The 17,703-nt window shown below is 39.3% G+C and overlaps 1 protein-coding gene across 2 annotated transcripts in view; it reads left to right on the top strand.

The window, feature by feature from the left end:
- The window catches only part of nexmifb (neurite extension and migration factor b), a 114,333-nt gene that overhangs the window by 45,354 nt on the left and 51,276 nt on the right, over positions 1 to 17,703 (top strand). The window contains exon 1 of one of the 2 annotated variants that reach the window (XM_036127703.1): positions 8,890 to 9,014. The exons of the other annotated variant lie outside the window; for it this stretch is intronic. The gene's annotated coding sequence lies outside the window, so the exon portion shown is untranslated. Of the gene's footprint in view, positions 1 to 8,889; positions 9,015 to 17,703 lie in introns of those variants that run through there. 2 annotated transcript variants of the gene reach the window in all.

Here is a 17,703-nt window from a genome sequence, read left to right as displayed (position 1 = left end):
CTAAATGCAACAAATGGACGGTTTTTATCTTGTAGAGTTTTCACAACCTAGCGGTAATTGTGATTTATTGGCCATTTGCTAATGTAATCAAGCAAACATGAGATTGTAATAATATGATAAGGGGTTTCAGGGTGTGATGGTGTTACAGTAAAAATTTAAATCACAGGAATAAGTGTAAACCATGATTTAATGGCTTTTATTTAAACGATGAAAGCAACTAATGCAAACTGCCGCTGAAGTAATATAACAAAATGATTGTTGTCATGGCTGTAATTATTCTGGAGTATTTATGCTTTGTAATTTTTATTTTGATGCTCAGGTATGCAAACATAGACTGAAAGAGCATAGCCAAGTGTGTTGACAGCGATTCGTCTGTATGATCTGACATCGATAGATATTTTTTAAGATAAAGACTGAAGTCCAATGTCAGACATCGAGGGATAATTTCACCAGAGAGCCAACAGGGGTTTTTAAAGATACAATGCATGATTAAAACCCATGAATGCATTGGTGGGAGAGATAAATAAACTTTCAACTGAACATAGCCATCATTTTAAAGTAAAAATAAGGTATTTTCTGTTCAGCTCTTGTTAAATAATTGTCGAGATCCTGCTAAGTTGATGATTTCTTGTTGTTTAGCTAGCCTGTGGAGTCAAATTTCAAAAAATTTGAATATGCATTTCTAAGAGGCTTGTTTGTCAGATTAAAGGTACTGTTTGAAAAAGTAAAAACTGTACGGCAGTATTAATATACATTTCATTAAGCCCGCATTTCTGTATGAAAAATATTGCTTTTATATTGGTCTAATGCAATATTCTAATCTTAAATGCTGTGTTTTTATCAGTTAAAGGTGGATCATCATAATTAACAGAAATAAAGGCTTTAAAACATCATCAGTCTGTGTTAATCTATATAATGGGTTTCCCTTAGTGAGTGAAGTTACAGAAATAAATGAACGTTTCAATAATATTCTAATTTATTGAATATAACTGTATCTAGATTTGCACCAAATAACGATGGAGCATTTGGTGCACCAATACAGATGTGATGCGTTGTATCTCTGCTCTCTAATAATCTATTTTGCCAGTCAGAACAATTTTACTCATCAAACTACGTGTAAATGATGGCGAAGGAGACGGTGGAGCACAGAGAAGAGTAGTGGGAACATTGCAAAGTTGGACAAGAAAGAGATTAATGAGGAAAATATTGGTGAATTCAAAATATGATTGTAATATTTAACAATAATATGTTATTTGTCATGTTTTCCTAAAATCAAACAGCCCTACTTTTAGGCTTTAGTGTCTAACTCACAGTAGCCTGTTTGCTGCTCCGGCCGATGTGCTAACTTTGTTATTTTACCATTGCACACTTTTCGTTTTAGTGGTTTTGGGCTGTCTGCTGCAGGATGTCCCGTAACAACAATGCACCAAACATTACCAGCCTTAGAGATGTTTGACAGCATTCAAATTTAAACTAATTTAGCCACCAAGCACCTTTAATAAACATCTACCAGCGGGAGGTTTGATCTAATCTGTCAAACAGGAAAACACAGACCAATGGCAAATTATTTTTATTCAACCAAGGACTTTGTTTCTGATAGCAAACGAGACCAATGTCACACAGAACATGATACAACTATGTAAAAAGGGTAAAAAACAGATCATATATATATATATATATATATTCTTAATTATTCATCCATTATTTGTATCCACTTATCTGTGCGGGGTCACAGGTGTTGGGGGCTGGTGCCTATATCTCCAGAGGTCATTGGGCGGGAGCCGGGTTACACCCTGGACAGGTCGCCAGTCCATCACAGCCTTCTCAATAATCGATGGAAAAATCTTTACTGCATTAGAGCAATCAAGCCTGTTTTATAACTGCTGACCTGCTTTTTTTCACGTCTCCACTGATGTTTTTTTTTTTTTTTTTTTAATAATTTAGCTTTGCTGAGGAGCTCCAAATTTTTCAGATTGGAAAGCTTCCGTGCCATCACCCTAATCTTTACCGCCCTCCACAGATTTTCTACTAGATTCAAGCAGAAACCGGACCAAAAATTCCTCCAGTCAGAAATGACGTGTTGGTGAAATTAAAAGATCCTTTTAAGATAAATCTTCTGGGATTATGAGTAATTTTGGGCTCAACTCAGAACAAAAATGGGAGTGAAGTGTACACTGCAAAAAGTCAACTAAAAGTAAGTCAAATTTTCTTGAAATGAGTGTTTTTGTCCATGATTTGAGCAATTAAACATGATTATCTGCCAATGGAATTAGTATTTTTACTCCTAAAATAAGATAATTAGATATATTCACTCATTCGTATTCCATTGGCAGATCATCTTATTTACCTGCTCAAATCAAGCGCAAATACACTAATTTCAAGAAAAAATGACTTACTTTTAGTTCTCTTTTTGCAGTGTAATACACGGTTTTTGAGAAAATATATAATTATGTTAATTATGCATGAGATTTTTAGTATTTTGTACAACAGGATACCTCATGAAAACATTTAAGTAGAAAGAGTGAGACATGAGACACGACTCAGCTGTAACGTTTGACATCCTACACAGCTGACTGACGCCTCGCAGCAACATACGTTACTCTGCACGAATGGAGAAAAGCCCCACACTGTCTCTAGCTTGTCAGCAAAAAAAAGATGAACCCACAGGACGAGTTTTTGTTTTACTGGACCTATGGATTCAGAGCGAGCAGAAACACGAAGGCGACTTTAGGAGGAAGAGGCAGGCTGATTAACCAATTTGAGAGTTGAAACTAACAAACGCTTCAAAGATATAGGCAGAACTCTGACATATTATGATACTTAAGAAATGATTGGATTACATTTAGAAACAGAAAAGGAATGTTTTTTTTTCTAAATTAACAAATATGAGTGTAGGAGATAATATATCCCAGCAAACTAAGTCCTTCTATTTCCCTGAACCTAATGACTTCTTTCTTTTTTAAACTCTCTGGTCTCATGTCACTGGGAAAAATTATAAAGCAGGGGCATTCCTAATCTCTTAAAAACACCAGTAGTTTCATAATGTTGACTTCATTCGACTCTTTATTTTCCTCAGTACATGCTTTCCAAAAGCCAATGGCGTGTGCAGAAAAATAAAATTTTTGGCCTTCTTGTGCCAAGGGGGGGGGGGGGGGAATTACACCAAACGCATTGGCAGCTATTTGAAAGATATATTGAAAGAGAAATCAAGTCAATATAGATAATTTTACCACAATACCGCAAAAAGAAGCAGCGTTTAATGTTGGTTTTGCTCACATGTTTCTAGCTATAGGGGGTTTTCTCTTTGTCGTTCACCAACTGTGCCGCAGCACAAGGGAAGCTGCATTCACAAGACGTTCGACGATGAGCTCGCTTGATCTTAGACTACGATGTTTAATGGAAGAGGGCAGGAGATCAGGCCATGTTTTTTTTAATTTTTTTTTATTTGAAAACATCTTAAAGAAACCGATCTTTCATGCAAGCCATCATTACACGCGTGCGATCGTCTCGGAGCTCATAAAGAGCAGACGCGTTATATATAGGTGGTGGCCCGCACGTACGGCCATTAATCACAAGCCCATAGGTAGTAAACACTGTTTGATGGTCATTGGCAAACAATTCTATTACAGAGGTTAGGCTGTCTAGCGGTTAACCTTCTCCTCTTTGATGTATAGCGGTGTGGCTCTTTAGCTCGGGAGGAGGAGGAGGAGGAGAGCATCCTCACCTCAGCTAGAATGTCCCCCCTTCAGCAGCTTTCGAGTCGTTGTGCAATCATCGTGCAACCTTTTGTTTCCCTCCCCACCCCCCCCCAGTACCCCTTCTGCCACCTCCCCGTCGTACCCTTCCTCCCCTTTTTCTGCCTCCCTCCCTCCCTCCAGTCATCTGAAATGTGCCCTGCATAAGTGGAGGCAGCTGCTTAAGTGCTGAGAGAGGCAGGAGAACGGGGAGAGCGAGAGTGGAAGGAGGGAGGTTAGGGCCGAAGAGGAGCGACAGAAAGAGTCTGACTCACAGTTAGCTTTGCTTTCCCTCCCTGAATGCTGCAGCATCTACTCCTCCCATTGCACTCAAGGTCTCTCCCTCTTGCTTTTGCGCACACGCGTGTGCGCGCACACACAAACACACACACACACACAGTCAAGTATGCACACGCTTTTATAAGCGTTAATAAGAAGGCTTCTGTGTTTTTTTTATTCAAAGATTTTGGGATGCCTGAAATGAATTTGTTTTGCCTTGGTGCATTATTGTCTTGAAAGGGGTATACGGTCAGGGTTCTCTGATTTCTTTTGTTTTTTTAAGTTTTAAGGCAGATCCCCTAATTAAACTGAGTGTACTTAAGGCGGCTACCAGCTTTAGGTTAGAGGTTTATGCAGGGCCAGCAGATAGAATACAGTAAATAACACACAGGTGGAACGGTGACAATTGTCTCTGTCAATAAAATGTCACATGAACTATCTGCGGAGCTTAAGGGCAATTTGGCGAAGGTTTGTGCCTGTGTCTTTAGTGCTTTTGTGACAGTGGGCTTGATAACTAAAAGCACACTTCCCTGCAGTGGAATTACATAGAGGCGGTGATGGCAGCAAAAGCCCAGGGCTTTTATTGGCTGTCAGTCAAGCAGCAGAAGCTGGATGGAGGCTGCAAGGCCACCATGGCATGAAACAGGACAAAAGCTCAATGCTAGGCTGTAATTGTAAAGAAGAAGAAAAAAAAAAACAGACTCTAACAAGGTCTAAGAGGTGCTGAGTTGAAGCTGATGCATGGTTTTAGTGTCATAACTGAGCTGTAGCCTTGATGTGGATTAAGAATTGCACCGTCTCTTATGAGATGCAAACCATTTTCTCACATTTCCAACAGGATCGATCTAACATCTTACCTCCAAAGCGAGGTGGAGTGTGTGTGTGTGTGTGTGGTTGGAAATGAAACAGAGACTAAATGGAGACATTTATTAAAGCAGTTTTATGGTACATTTGAGGTCAAGATATGCAGATTTGTGCAGACAAGTCTGCAGTACTATTTAACCGATCAGTTAAATCAAACCAAATTGATAAGCAGCTGTAAGAGATGTACAATCAAGCCCAAAAGTATTCATACCACTGCCCAACACAGGTTTAAAGTGATATTTTTATTTCACCAGCTTGTTTCTCCTGACTGGAAGTAGCTTTGGGGCTTTGGGGTCCCCCAGCAAGAGACCTGACTTGAATCTGGTAGAGAATCTGTGGAGGGAGCTAAAGATTAGGAAGAGAGCAAGGAGGTCTTCAGATCACAAAACTCATCATCAATGACCAAAATCATGAAAATACCAGTGGAAACATGGAAAAAGCTGTTCAGTGATTATAAGCAGGGTTTGACTACTGTGATGCCAATAAAGATGTTTCCATAAATTATTAAAAAGGATAATGCTTAATACACATTTCCGAAAATGTAAATAAAATTGATTAACACTTTTATTTTAATTGATACTCATTTCACATTGTTTTATTAGCTAAAGAGAGATACTTATGATGCTTAGGGGTTTGGGTTTTGTTTTGTTTTTCATCAAGTTGCTGTTGTTTGTGTTTTCTATAGGTGGTTCTTTATTAGTTCATTCTTTGAGTTTAGTTTCTTAGTTTATCCTTGTGTTCAGTTCTTTGTGCCTTTGGAGTTATTTCTCTCGGTTCATTGTTTATCTTTTGCCCTTGGTTAGAAATCTTTCTGTATCTCAGTTCATCTTCAATCATGTTGACTAGTTTGAGCTTCATTTGATCCTTTATTTGAACCAGATAAGCCACAGCTGCTTCACAGTTTCTCCAGATTAACTCACCTGCATTCCATGTCACTCTCCACTCCTCCCTCAGTATGCATGACCATTGGTTCTCATTGTTCATTTCCAATTTCCTTTAATGCCTTTGTAAGTTTCCTTATTTATTAATATTGAAACTATTTTTGCCACAGCCGAGCTCTGCACTTGGGTCCTTCTTCAACCACATCATTACAGTCTCATTTTGTATAAAAAACATTCTTGGTTAAATTGAAATAATTTTACATCTAAATCTGGAAGGGATAGATCATTTTGAGCATAACTGTAACATTATATAATTTTTCTATTTTGATAATTGTTAAAATTCATCATCGTTACCAATTCTCTCTTGGTTTTGTTAAATAGGTTGCAAATTATGGACTAGCACAAGACGAAGGTGTGGTACTGCACTCCTTGTAACATAGTTAATATTATTGTTGTTATTATTGTTATTGTTGTTTTTATCAGTAGTAGTAATAGTATATTTTATAATTTCATCTTTTATAATTTTACTCATATTGATTCTTTTAATTTATTTGTGTTACATCATATTTGTTACTATAAACAGGGTTCCCTATGTAGTCTTGAAATGTCTGGAAACAATTTTTTTTAATCAGTCCTTTTACAGTCAAAAGGTATGGATCACAGAGTGTTATTGATAGAATATATGTTTAAAGTAGGATAATCCAGTTCAGAAGGTTAAACATACACAATCTTTATCTAGATGGTCAAAAGGTTGCAAGATAACACTCTATTATAGCCAGGAGCCATCCTAAACATGGAGTTGTTTCATTATTTTTGTACCATGCAGATGGGAGTCATTCAACCAGATACATTAGTTGTGCTCAAATTTCCAAAAATGTATCGAAACTGCTGGAAAGATCTAAAAAATTATTTTGCATTTGGAAAATAACAGAATTTTGCTATACAAGAATCGTCAGGACCCTGCACAAGGTTTTGCTTTGAGAAGGAGAATTCAAATTTTTAATAACATTATAAATGTAGAGCATACTAAATACTAAAGTATTTGAAAATCATATAATTTTGTTGGACTAATTCAACTGAAGTATAGATGAAACAAACCCAAAAGAGATTTGAGCAAATTTTCATTGCTGCAAATCCAGCAACTGCTGTGTTTGTTAAACTGTACTTATGGACCTGCCGCATTTCTGCTTGTAATATTTTAAGAAACCCAAAATGACAAAATCAACCAATTTAACAACTTGTCTCTATTAAATGATGTCACAGACACTCTGAAACCCGGAGGCTCAATGCACCCAACACACAGATTGTGCCGTTTCTATGAGTGCAGAGGATACTGTAAGCCTGAGGCAATTATTTTTCCCAAAGGGTCACATAAGCAGCTGTTAGTGTCGTCGAAGGCTAAAACATTGGCTGAACACACTTTTTCCTAGTATATATTTGTTAACAAACTGTCAATATAATTTTTATCTTCTTCCGGAAACTCTAGGCATTGCTTCACATTTGTTGCTCTACAAATTCTACATTTTGCAACCATTTAAACTCAAAACTGCTAAAATGAATTGCGGATCCGTCTGCTTTCACTGGTGGAGGATTGTACCTGGGTTGCTTAAAGATGTTTACGTTAACATAAAATACTTTTTTTCCCCAAAATTAAGGCAGTATATTTGGATTTGTGTGCAGAATTAACGCTTTATACATGTTTGACTTCTAATTTCATGTCGTCCAGTTGAGGACATGGACACCCTTAAAATACCAACGTTTGCTTGTAAGCTTTTTTAATCAGCTATAAAACTTTTTTATATATTTATTTCAGAGAGCGTTATGTTTTTGTGAAGGCCTTTATTGTCACATTGGCAAGAAGCTATGCTTTCTGAAGACTTCTAAAATCATGTTAAAAGTTAAAAACTTTAGACGGAGGAGAAGAGAATTTGTGTGTTTTTTTTTAATAGCATGTCCTACTTAGATATAAGGTCCAAAATAAAGCTCCATTTAACATCTGATGCTCATTTTGGGGTAAAACTGAATCACTGTTAGCGCAATATCAATATCTGCTAAATAAGTGTTAGAAAGAAGTGCTTGGATGGAAGGAACATGAACTCATGCTGTGAATAACAAACATATATTGGCTGGTTGGCTGGACCTCTCTAGATACAGATTATACTGCCCCTGGATACTAAAGGTCACAAAGGGTGAAGATGGAACATGGTGATGGAAAAACAACACACGTTGGATAAATGCGGGTTTCTCATGATCCAAAATCAACCATGATGCTGTGATTTCATATTTTCCTAATGGTGTGCAGCCATATTTGAGTTATCCCTGGTTTGCTTGCGCTACCTTCTGCTTGTGTTTACAACGAAGGGTTTGGGACAATTGAAACCAGATTGGCTGATATCGATAATTATCAAAAAATTCAAAACATACACTTTAAGTGCAGCCCAGCCCATTTTATGCTGTTGCTAAATGACTTGTTTTTTTTAAATAAAGAACACTGAATTCACACACAACCCTTTATTCAATCAACATTTTACCAAAACTTTGAGTCTTAAAAAAATAAAATAAACGAACACGTGCTCTCTGAACTCTTTGAAGCTTGGGGAAGGAGCTTATCTGGGTCTGTAGGATGTAATGTCTGTAATATTAACCCACATGATAGGCTAGAGTGCAAATAGAAGGAAAACTGTTCTTCTATTGAACTTTTTACTGATCCCCTTTCTCTATTGAACCACACATCGATCGATATATAATATTATTGAATTATTGTCCATCCCTATTTCTCACATATCTTGGAATCTCTTTGTGTTAGACTCAGGATCACAGGATTACTCAAACCGCACTACCACATTAAAATGCAGATTCTAAGGTAGCCTTCAAATAAAATTGGGTTTTATGGATGGATGGATGGATGGATGGATGGATGGATGAGGGCTTTGTCTGCATTAGTGTGGGTCCTGTTTCAGTCTGTGGTCATGGTGAGGAATGAGCTGCGCCATAACAGGAAGCCCTTCAATTTACGTTTACATTCTAACATCCACCCCCCACCTATGGTCCTGAAGATATGGATCATGACCGAGAGAACAGGTTCCCAGACACAACTGTCTGAAACTAATTCTGTCTACAGGGTGCCCAGACTCAACCAGGGGATCTCGGAGCAGAGCCGCCGCTCCTTTGCACTGAACGGAGTCAGTCACCGTGGTTCAAGCATCTGATCTGGATGCCTCCTGATGCCCTTCATTAGGATGTTTTCCAGGCACTGGTAGGAGACTCCAGAGCAGGTCCAGAACTTGCTGAAAGGGTCTATGGCTACGTTCACACTGCAGCCTGAAGTGACCCAATTCCGATTTTTTTGCCCATATGCGACCTGGATCTGATCTTTTTATGACAATCTGAACGACACAGATCTGATATTTTCAAATGCGACCTGTGTCTGTACGGCCGGGTCGCATTTATCCGACCTGTACGTCACCGATACTCGACAAACGTCACTATTCTGCGTCCTGCTTTGCAGAAGCGGGAAGAAAGACGACACCCATAGCGGACTACAATGAGGAGAGCAGTCAATGGAGAGAAAGCTCCGGTTAGAAAATAAATTAATGACCGCAAAATGAGCGCCAGTATTATAATCCACGTTTACTTCCGCAAACACCGAGGACGCTTGCTACGTGTGACGTTATCGCGTCCTCGACTGCGCATGCGGGACACTTAGGTTGAACGCTTTCAGTTCACACGGGAGATCACATACAAGTTGCATATATTTGGAAATGTGAACGGACACGCAAAAAAATCCGATTTCACAAAAAAAATCGGAATTGAGCATTAAGACCTGCAGTGTGAACATAGCCTTTCAATCCGTTTTAGACTTGCAACACCACGGGATTCCCTAAGAATGAGACAGTGATGTTGGGGTGGGGGGTGGGGTGGGGGGGTGTTACCTCATGTTTAGAATACACATAAGACAGTGGATGGATATGAATAAAATCAAGATCATTATAAAACCCTGTAGCCATTTCATCCTTAGAATCTTGATTAAGTTGTCATAAATAAAACCTTGTTCTTCCTAAACCAGTATTATTTTGGGGGAATACTGAGAATGCCGATATACATACTTAGCTGTTTAATTTGTATCTACACATTTTTTGTGAAAAAAAAAAAAAAGACACAACGTCTTCCCGGTTGAGATATTGCCAGCTCCAAACCCAAGCCGAAACGCAGCGGTGGCGGCAGCAGCAGCTTTGGCCTTGAGGTTTAAGAAGTAAGCCGCTGATGAAAGCTGCAACTTCAAACGAGAAACAGGGAGAGAAGGGAATTTGTGCCAGTTGCTCCTCGGTTTTCACACTCAAACCGCGACGTGTTACACAAGACACTGAGCACAGCATCCACCTAGGTTTGACCTCTCCAAGCCGCCGGTGGTCCCCGTCGCCGGCCGTCATTTGCCGTACAACAGGTGCCGCTCTACTTGCACGAGTTGATACTTAGATTTGGCTGCGAGCAACTTCATTTGAATAGCGTGGGCAAAGCAAAGAGAGAAGAAAACTAGTAATGAACCAAAAAAAAAGTTGTGCATGTAAAATATTTGCTTTTAAGAGAAACATGCTTACTGCCAACTCTACGACAATCATATTGTTTTGAGCAGACATACTATTAAACTGACTTTCTAACATTTGTGTTATTTAAAAAAAAAAAAACATTGGGGTCAGAGTTTGTGAAGCTTCAGAAGTGACATGAAAAACACTGAAGGTCTGGGTGATATTATTAGGACATTGTTACATATTCATGATCAGGGGGCAGGACTTCAGGTCAGTCTGGGTCGTGAAGCCCTTTTGTCAAACTCGCTTACATAGAAAAAATAGAAGCAAGCAGGGAGCAAAAGGGGAAAGCACTAAATATTTCTTTATTGTGTCTCAACAGCTTGGGTGTTCTGCTTGTCATTATATTTACATATATGACAAGCCAGCAGCGCTATTTTCTTGACACTTGTAGACATTGTAGTTTGGAGGTTAGGAAGTTCCTGCATGAATCGAGGCTTTTCGCCCCCGCAATTAAATCAAAATGCTGGAAATCATCTAAATTCTGCGGTGGGATAAGATGTGCTGCAGTCCTACACAACGCATATAAAATACAACAGTCAACCGCAAGGATGGAGCAAGTGGGCACATGTGGCCCATTTTCAATTCAATTTGGTTTATTTATGTAGCAACAATTTACAAGAAATGTCATCTAAAGGCACCTTACAAAAAAATTAAGTCAACTTTAGCTTATTATTCAAATTGGTAAAAAAATTTCTGTGCAAAGAAACCCAAGAGATCGCATCGAGCTGTCGTCTTGCTGCATTCGCTCCTCCTGGACGAGCATGTAGCGACAGTCGCTGTCACTAGCTATGTTTACATGCATAAAATGTCACGATCACATTGTCATGTATTCAGATTAAAAAATTAAAAAATGATCGAATTGTACCGTTTATATGGGCACACGATCAATCCAATTATAATGTGCGTTTATACACACCTGGCTTTATTCAGAATAATCACTCTTACATGTGCAGTTAACAGATTTCCCTAAAGAAAACACAGAAGAAGAAGTACTTCCGTCTTTGCTAAACTACAAAAATGGTAAACAAAGCAGTATTATACAGGTTTGTTTGTCTTCTGAGAGCCCAGGCTGGACTTGCATCAGGTTCTAATAACGATTGAAACATTACTCAATAAATAATAATTTTGAGCTCTTTTAAAGTCTCAAGTGGAAAGGCTGTATTAGGATCCCCGACAGTTTTGCTTCTCAGCGTGTTTCCGCCACTCAACAACGCAGAAAAACATCGGGCGCACATGCCCACTTGGGTCAGTTTGTCACATTCGGAATAACTTGATCCTGACAAGCGTTTACATGCATGTTGATCGGATTATTAATAGGCATCGGATTATTAACCGGAAACGTACTGATTATTAACCGGAAACGTACTGCAAAACTGTGTACAATGCAACTGTCTACTTTTAAATCACTGCTGCACCCTACTGCATATTTGCCTACATTTGGTTTACATTGTTTACATTTCAACTGCCTACTGTTCACTGCTGCACTTTATCCGGAAGTAAATTGAAATTTATCCTGTAAGTGACTGCGATTGATCACTGCACTTTATCCTGTACTGTAATTAACTGCAAGGTATCCTGTAGAGTTACTGCAATATTTCTGAGCTGTGTGAAAACGAAATTTCGTTCTGTATGCACTCTGTGTATACAAAATGACAATAAAGAAAGTCTCTAAGTCTAATAAACCTCTCATTCAGATTGAGCTTAATCTGACGACAATATTCTGATTGGTGCGTTTACATGACACATTTTTATTCTCACCTGCCCTTTATTCCGACTACTTTTATCCATGTAAACACAGCTTTTTTGTCACTGACTTTGCAGCAATCCCTCATACTAAGCATGCATCTAGCGATAGTGGAGAGAAAAACTCCCCTTTAACAGGAAGAAACCTCCAGCAGAACCGGGCTCAGTGTGAACGGCCATCTGCCTCGACCCACTGGGGGTTAGAGAAGACAGAGCAGAGACACAAAAGGAACACAGAGAACCGACCCAGGAGTACTTTCTACGTAAAAGAAAAGTAAAATGGTAATGATAGTGGTAGCTCCTTTAGTGGCTTCATCTAGGAGAGAAACACATCAGAGCAGATTAGCTCTGAGCCAGTTTTCAAGTCTAGAGGGTAAAAGAGCACATCCAGTTAGTCGCAGTAAAAGCTCCGCCAACAACTATGATTAGGAGACAGCTTGGTCTTGGTTTGCTGCAGGTCGTATTTTGACTTTTATGGTTAGTTGTTGCATACTTAAATAAAATGTATACAGTAAACAAAGCATTTTATAGAGATGTTTATTTTAGTTGATGTAAGTTTTAGAGTTGTCAGATTACTGAACGTTTAAACACACAGATGGAGCTTGCTGCAGCAGTTGGACCAGCACTAAATGTTTGATTAACAGCGTGCTAAGTTGTAAAATAACAATATTAGTGGATCTTTCAGTTCAAATATCACGATCACATCAGAACTCAGACTGTGATTTTGAATTTCTGACTGGCCAATCAAGCAAAAGCTATCAACTGTCTGATTGAAACTCCCCGGCTGATTTATTCACAAAAGCTAGGTTAAAAATAGAAAACATAACATAATTGTCCCTATTGTTGCTAAAATAATGTTGGTTATTGTTATTTATAACATTTATTCTTTTGACTTTATCAAAAATTTAATAAAAGCACTCACTAATTTTAATACTACTTTTGCCGTGCCTAATACAAATAATGTTTTTTGCAATTCTGCCCTTTATAGAATTAATAATATTTACAAAGACAAAAATGATTAGAGTTTTTTTTTAAATGAAAGCGTAAATGCCACAATTCCCAGGGTTAAATTATACAAAACATTAAATATTACCGTTTGAATGTTACGTATACATTTTTACATATATCTGTTTTTTTACTCTCATACATAGAATGAATAAAAATATATGCGTAAACCAGCGCTTGATTGATTAACACAAGCGCAACAAGCTAATGTTAGCTGGTTAATTAGTAAGGTTAGCTGCTTGGGTTGCATGCATGCAGATTGACTGCTTAATATAGATGCTGCTGTAGTTTTTAGACAGTATTGCCATAAAGGGAGTAAGGGGTTGCTCTCTTTTAGCAAAAATGTAAGAGCTGCATATTAGCCTGCTGAGTGGCAGTGAGCAGCAGCAGGTAGGGCCGCTTTAATCCATGTACTCCAGTCACTTTCTCAGACTTAAGAATAATTTGACCCAATGATTTAGCAGTTTCACGGTCGTAACTTATTTATACCTGCATGGAGACCGAGCCACGTCTATAACCCGGTGACCCATTATCAGTAATCTGAAAAGAGGAGGCAGGATGTAAACTGACATAAATTATAACAAAACTAAGCAGATAAATTAGCTGCTCTTTACCCCTCGTGGCTGTTTCTGTTGAAATATAGTTTTTCAAGCTGCTGAAAGACGTTTGCGGAGTTATCTAAGACAACATGGATTTCTGTGTAACATTCTGTCCGTGGTTAGACTTATTACGAGCAAACATGCAGTTGGTTTTATGTCGCCATTTTGACTGGTATTATTTATTTATCGCTAAGGTTGAATCCAAATGCATAGTGACCCTTTCATCTGAGACAGGATTGCTTGGTCCTTCTAATTAAAAGGTGTCGTTTCTTGAGCTTCCTCCAAAGCTGCTCGCTGTTTGCCAAGCGCGTTGCGTAGGTTCTTCAACCAGGTCTTTGGTGGACAGATTTGCTTTTGGTTTTTTTTTTTTATTCCTGTGGCCACCTGATCGCCGCAGCCTGTGCCTCAGCCTGCCATCAGCTAATTAAAATTTGATGTTTCTCTTCAGCAGAAACCTGACGAGCTGGAAGAGCTTAAAATGCCTAAGAATTCAAATGAATTACACTGAACCCCTTCTCAAACTCTATTAGCTGTCGTAAAATAAAAGAGCGGGCAGACATTTTATCCCAGCATGGGAAGCAGTTCTATAACTTTATGTCACTTTGCATTTGAATATAAGTAGTCACAGTTGTGGTTTTCCACACTGGTTTGCAATACAAGTTAGTCCATATCTGACTGGTGTATTCAGATATCAGTTTGCTTTTAGGCTAGATATAGTTAAGTTTTCCTTTATGTACATTTTTTGCTTTATACTTTTTTTTTTCTTTCTCGACACGGTGATTATGGACAAGAATCAGTGTTTCTCGCTCCCACTGTAATGTGTTCTGTTTTTCATTTTTAATTGCTCGGACACGCTGTAAAATCCAGATGTATTGCGGTAAAATGTGCAGCTAGACTCTCAAGACTGCAGCAATTATTTGGTATATTACAAAGAAGGGGTTAGAAGACCATTTTTACTCAATAGCGAAACAAAAAGCACAAAGGAATAAAAAAATATTTGGAAAACATCAAAGAATTAGATCAAGAAAAAGGATAAACTGACCATGTTTTAAACCTGGTTCTTTTTCTTTCTTTCTTTCTTTCTTTCTTTCTTTCTTTCTTTCTTTCTTTCTTTCTTTCTTTCTTTCTTTCTTTCTTTCTTTCTTTCTTTCTTTCTTTCTTTCTGCTCACTTGCTCCCGTTTGTTTTTTTCCTGCTCCCTCCTCTAGCTGATTGCCCTGATTGGGAACACCTGTCCTCCTCCGTTTGATGACTTGTTGATTACTTTAAGTTAAACTAATTGATTACTCAGACTTTTGTTTTCTGGCTGTGGAGATGTTTTTAGCTTCTCAATTTATGCCAGATTTTTCAACAAATTTTACTACATTTTTTCCCCCTCTAGTCTTACCCTCCATACGTAGAGCAATAAAGTTTTTTTTTTATCTTGATTTTGATCCTAAATGCCACATTATAGTGCTGTTAAGAAGCACATTTGTCTTCTTGCAAACATCTTTTTGTTCTTTTGTCTAATAATGTTCCAGATCATTAAACCAATTATAATATCAAGCAATGGTAACCAGAGTGAATGCAAAATGCAGTTTTCAAATGAGCATTTGAGAAAAACCTTCAAACCGATCTGACCTTCTCCCGTTGTTAAATCATGAGTTGAGCACATTGTGTTGCTCAGTTTCGCCACACCCGCCCAGGCCTGATTACTGCCAGGCATGCAGAACCATATGATCGCTTAAACAGAATCTGTCTGACAAGACGAAGAAGGCTAAAAGATCTCAAAAGGCAAAACGTCAAGCCCCCTGATGCAGTTTTCCTCCTTCCTCTAACATTGCGTCTTCTTCACTCATGAACAGCTTCTACACCAAAGAGTGTTGCTGTCAGTGCGACCTGGTCGTGCTCAGCGTGGTGTATTCGCTGATCGGAAAAAGGTCGGATTATTGAGTTTTTAAAGCCAGATGGTGATCGATCGTGGCTTATTATATTATTATATATTATAATTATTATATTATTATATATTATAATTATTATATTATTATATATATTATTATATCCATGGCGCCGTGTATACATCTGTGATTTTACCTACCTGGGTGGGAGTGGTGGCCTAGTGGCTAGAGCACAGAGCTTTGGTCCCAGAGGTTCTGAGTTCAACTCCCACAAGCTGCCATTCTGGGTCTCTGAGCAAGACCCTTAACCCCCAATTGCTCCCCAGGCGCCGCACAGTGGCAGCCCACTGCTCCCCAAGGGGGTGGGTTATGATGCAGAAGTGAATTTCTCCATTGTGAGATCAATAAAGTTCAATTATTATTATTATTATTATTATTATTAAATATGAAAATCGTCCGATTCCGACCACAAGCTGCTCTATTGGTGGATCTTTACCAAAGTCCCCTGCCTTAAATGAAAGCATCAGCTCAGTGGATCGATGTTTAGTGGCTGCGCTTCATGAGAAATACAAGTAATTGTAATGTTGATTATTTTTCGTATATATATGTGTACGCATAAACACATACACGTGTCGAGGGGGAAAAAGGTGGAATTGCTGTTGAAGAGGTTGTCTGGGAGTAAACATGAGTAATGTCCCAATGAAAAAAATAAAAGTGTGCCCTCTGGAGGTCCTCCTGTCCAGCTGTTTTTCTAAGGGCTTCATCAACAACAGCGCCTCTCTGTTCGGCGTACTCTCTTGTTTGGGCCGTAAGAGTCTGCGCGGGGCGCGTCTCTGAATGGCTGCCCTGGGCATGGAGCAGAACGAGGGGCAGAGCGAGCTGCGGCGGACAGCTCCGCAGAAGCAGCAGCGTTCTGTTGTTCCGCCGTCGGCCCTGTGCTCCACGCCGCCGTGTATACATCTGTAATCTTACCTACCCCCCCTGGGCTCGCACAGACCCCCACTGCTGCCGTCTTCCACCATGTTGTTGTTGTTGTTTCTTTTCTCAGACCCATCTCAGCCCTGCTCTCCACACTCTTTCATCATCGCGTCACTCGTTTTTTTTTTTCTTCTTCTTCTTCTTCTTCCCCTTTTTACACAAAGATATAGTCAGGCAAACACACCCACACGCTTTCTCACGTTGGCTCCCATACACAAACACATGAAGGGCCTTGAAGACGAACCACGTGTGAGCTCACGCAGCCTTAATGTGTCAGGGACATTACAGCCTGCTCGCTTTCTCCTGCTTATTCATATCGTTAAAAGAAAACGCGCAAAGAGAATCTTCCCCCCATTTTAGGGGGTTAGTTTCTGCTCCTTCGTGTTTTTTTTTTTGTGTGTGTTTTTTTTGTTTTTACAAGCCCGAGTGTTGGAAAAAGTAAAACCTCTTCAGCTGAAATTGAACTGCGAGCTAGCGAGCGTTTAAATATGCATGAAACCGAGAGCTACATGAACGCCACGCTGCCCTGGATGGCGAGCGGGTGTGAGCCGTGTCATGTGTCGGTGCCTTCAAAACCGACTCGAACCCAGCTTTCATCGGCCTTTCTCTTCTCTGACACCGAGACGCTTGCCGCGCCCTCCCCGCTCCCAGCTCTGCCGCTTCACGCATGCCGTAGCGGGGCGTTCGTTCCTTACTTTCCCTTTGTCGCCTTGGCTTGCGCCGCCGCGGCTCAGCCAGACCGCTGTGACTGCATGAGGCGCTTTCATGTGAATTGATGGTTTTTTTATGCTCAGTAAATAGAAAGATGCTTTTAAAGTGCATTTCATTCTTTGTTTTTACATCTCCCGGCTTTTATCTCGTCCCTGACAGGCTGATCTTGCTCTCAGCTCCGAGATGATATTCCGCATTGACAGTCCAAGTGATATATTGTAATCATCTCCCCGGTTGATGTGTACCGCTGCTCCCTTAAGGATAAAATGTGGCTGTCATGCTCTGGCTGGAGGTTTTCATAAGATCCTGCTGCTGCCCGCACTTCAATAAATCCTTATTGCCTTCAATACGTTTTCAATCAGTCGCCATTTGCCACAATCACTGTTGCATGTCTTTATTTCTGCAAACTCGGCTTCTAACTTCAAGGCTTGTGTGTGTATTCCT

This window comes from Fundulus heteroclitus, chromosome 23 (assembly GCF_011125445.2).
Source record: "Fundulus heteroclitus isolate FHET01 chromosome 23, MU-UCD_Fhet_4.1, whole genome shotgun sequence".
NCBI classification, from domain to species: domain Eukaryota; kingdom Metazoa; phylum Chordata; class Actinopteri; order Cyprinodontiformes; family Fundulidae; genus Fundulus; species Fundulus heteroclitus.
This window is presented reverse-complemented; position numbering and strand designations above follow the sequence as displayed.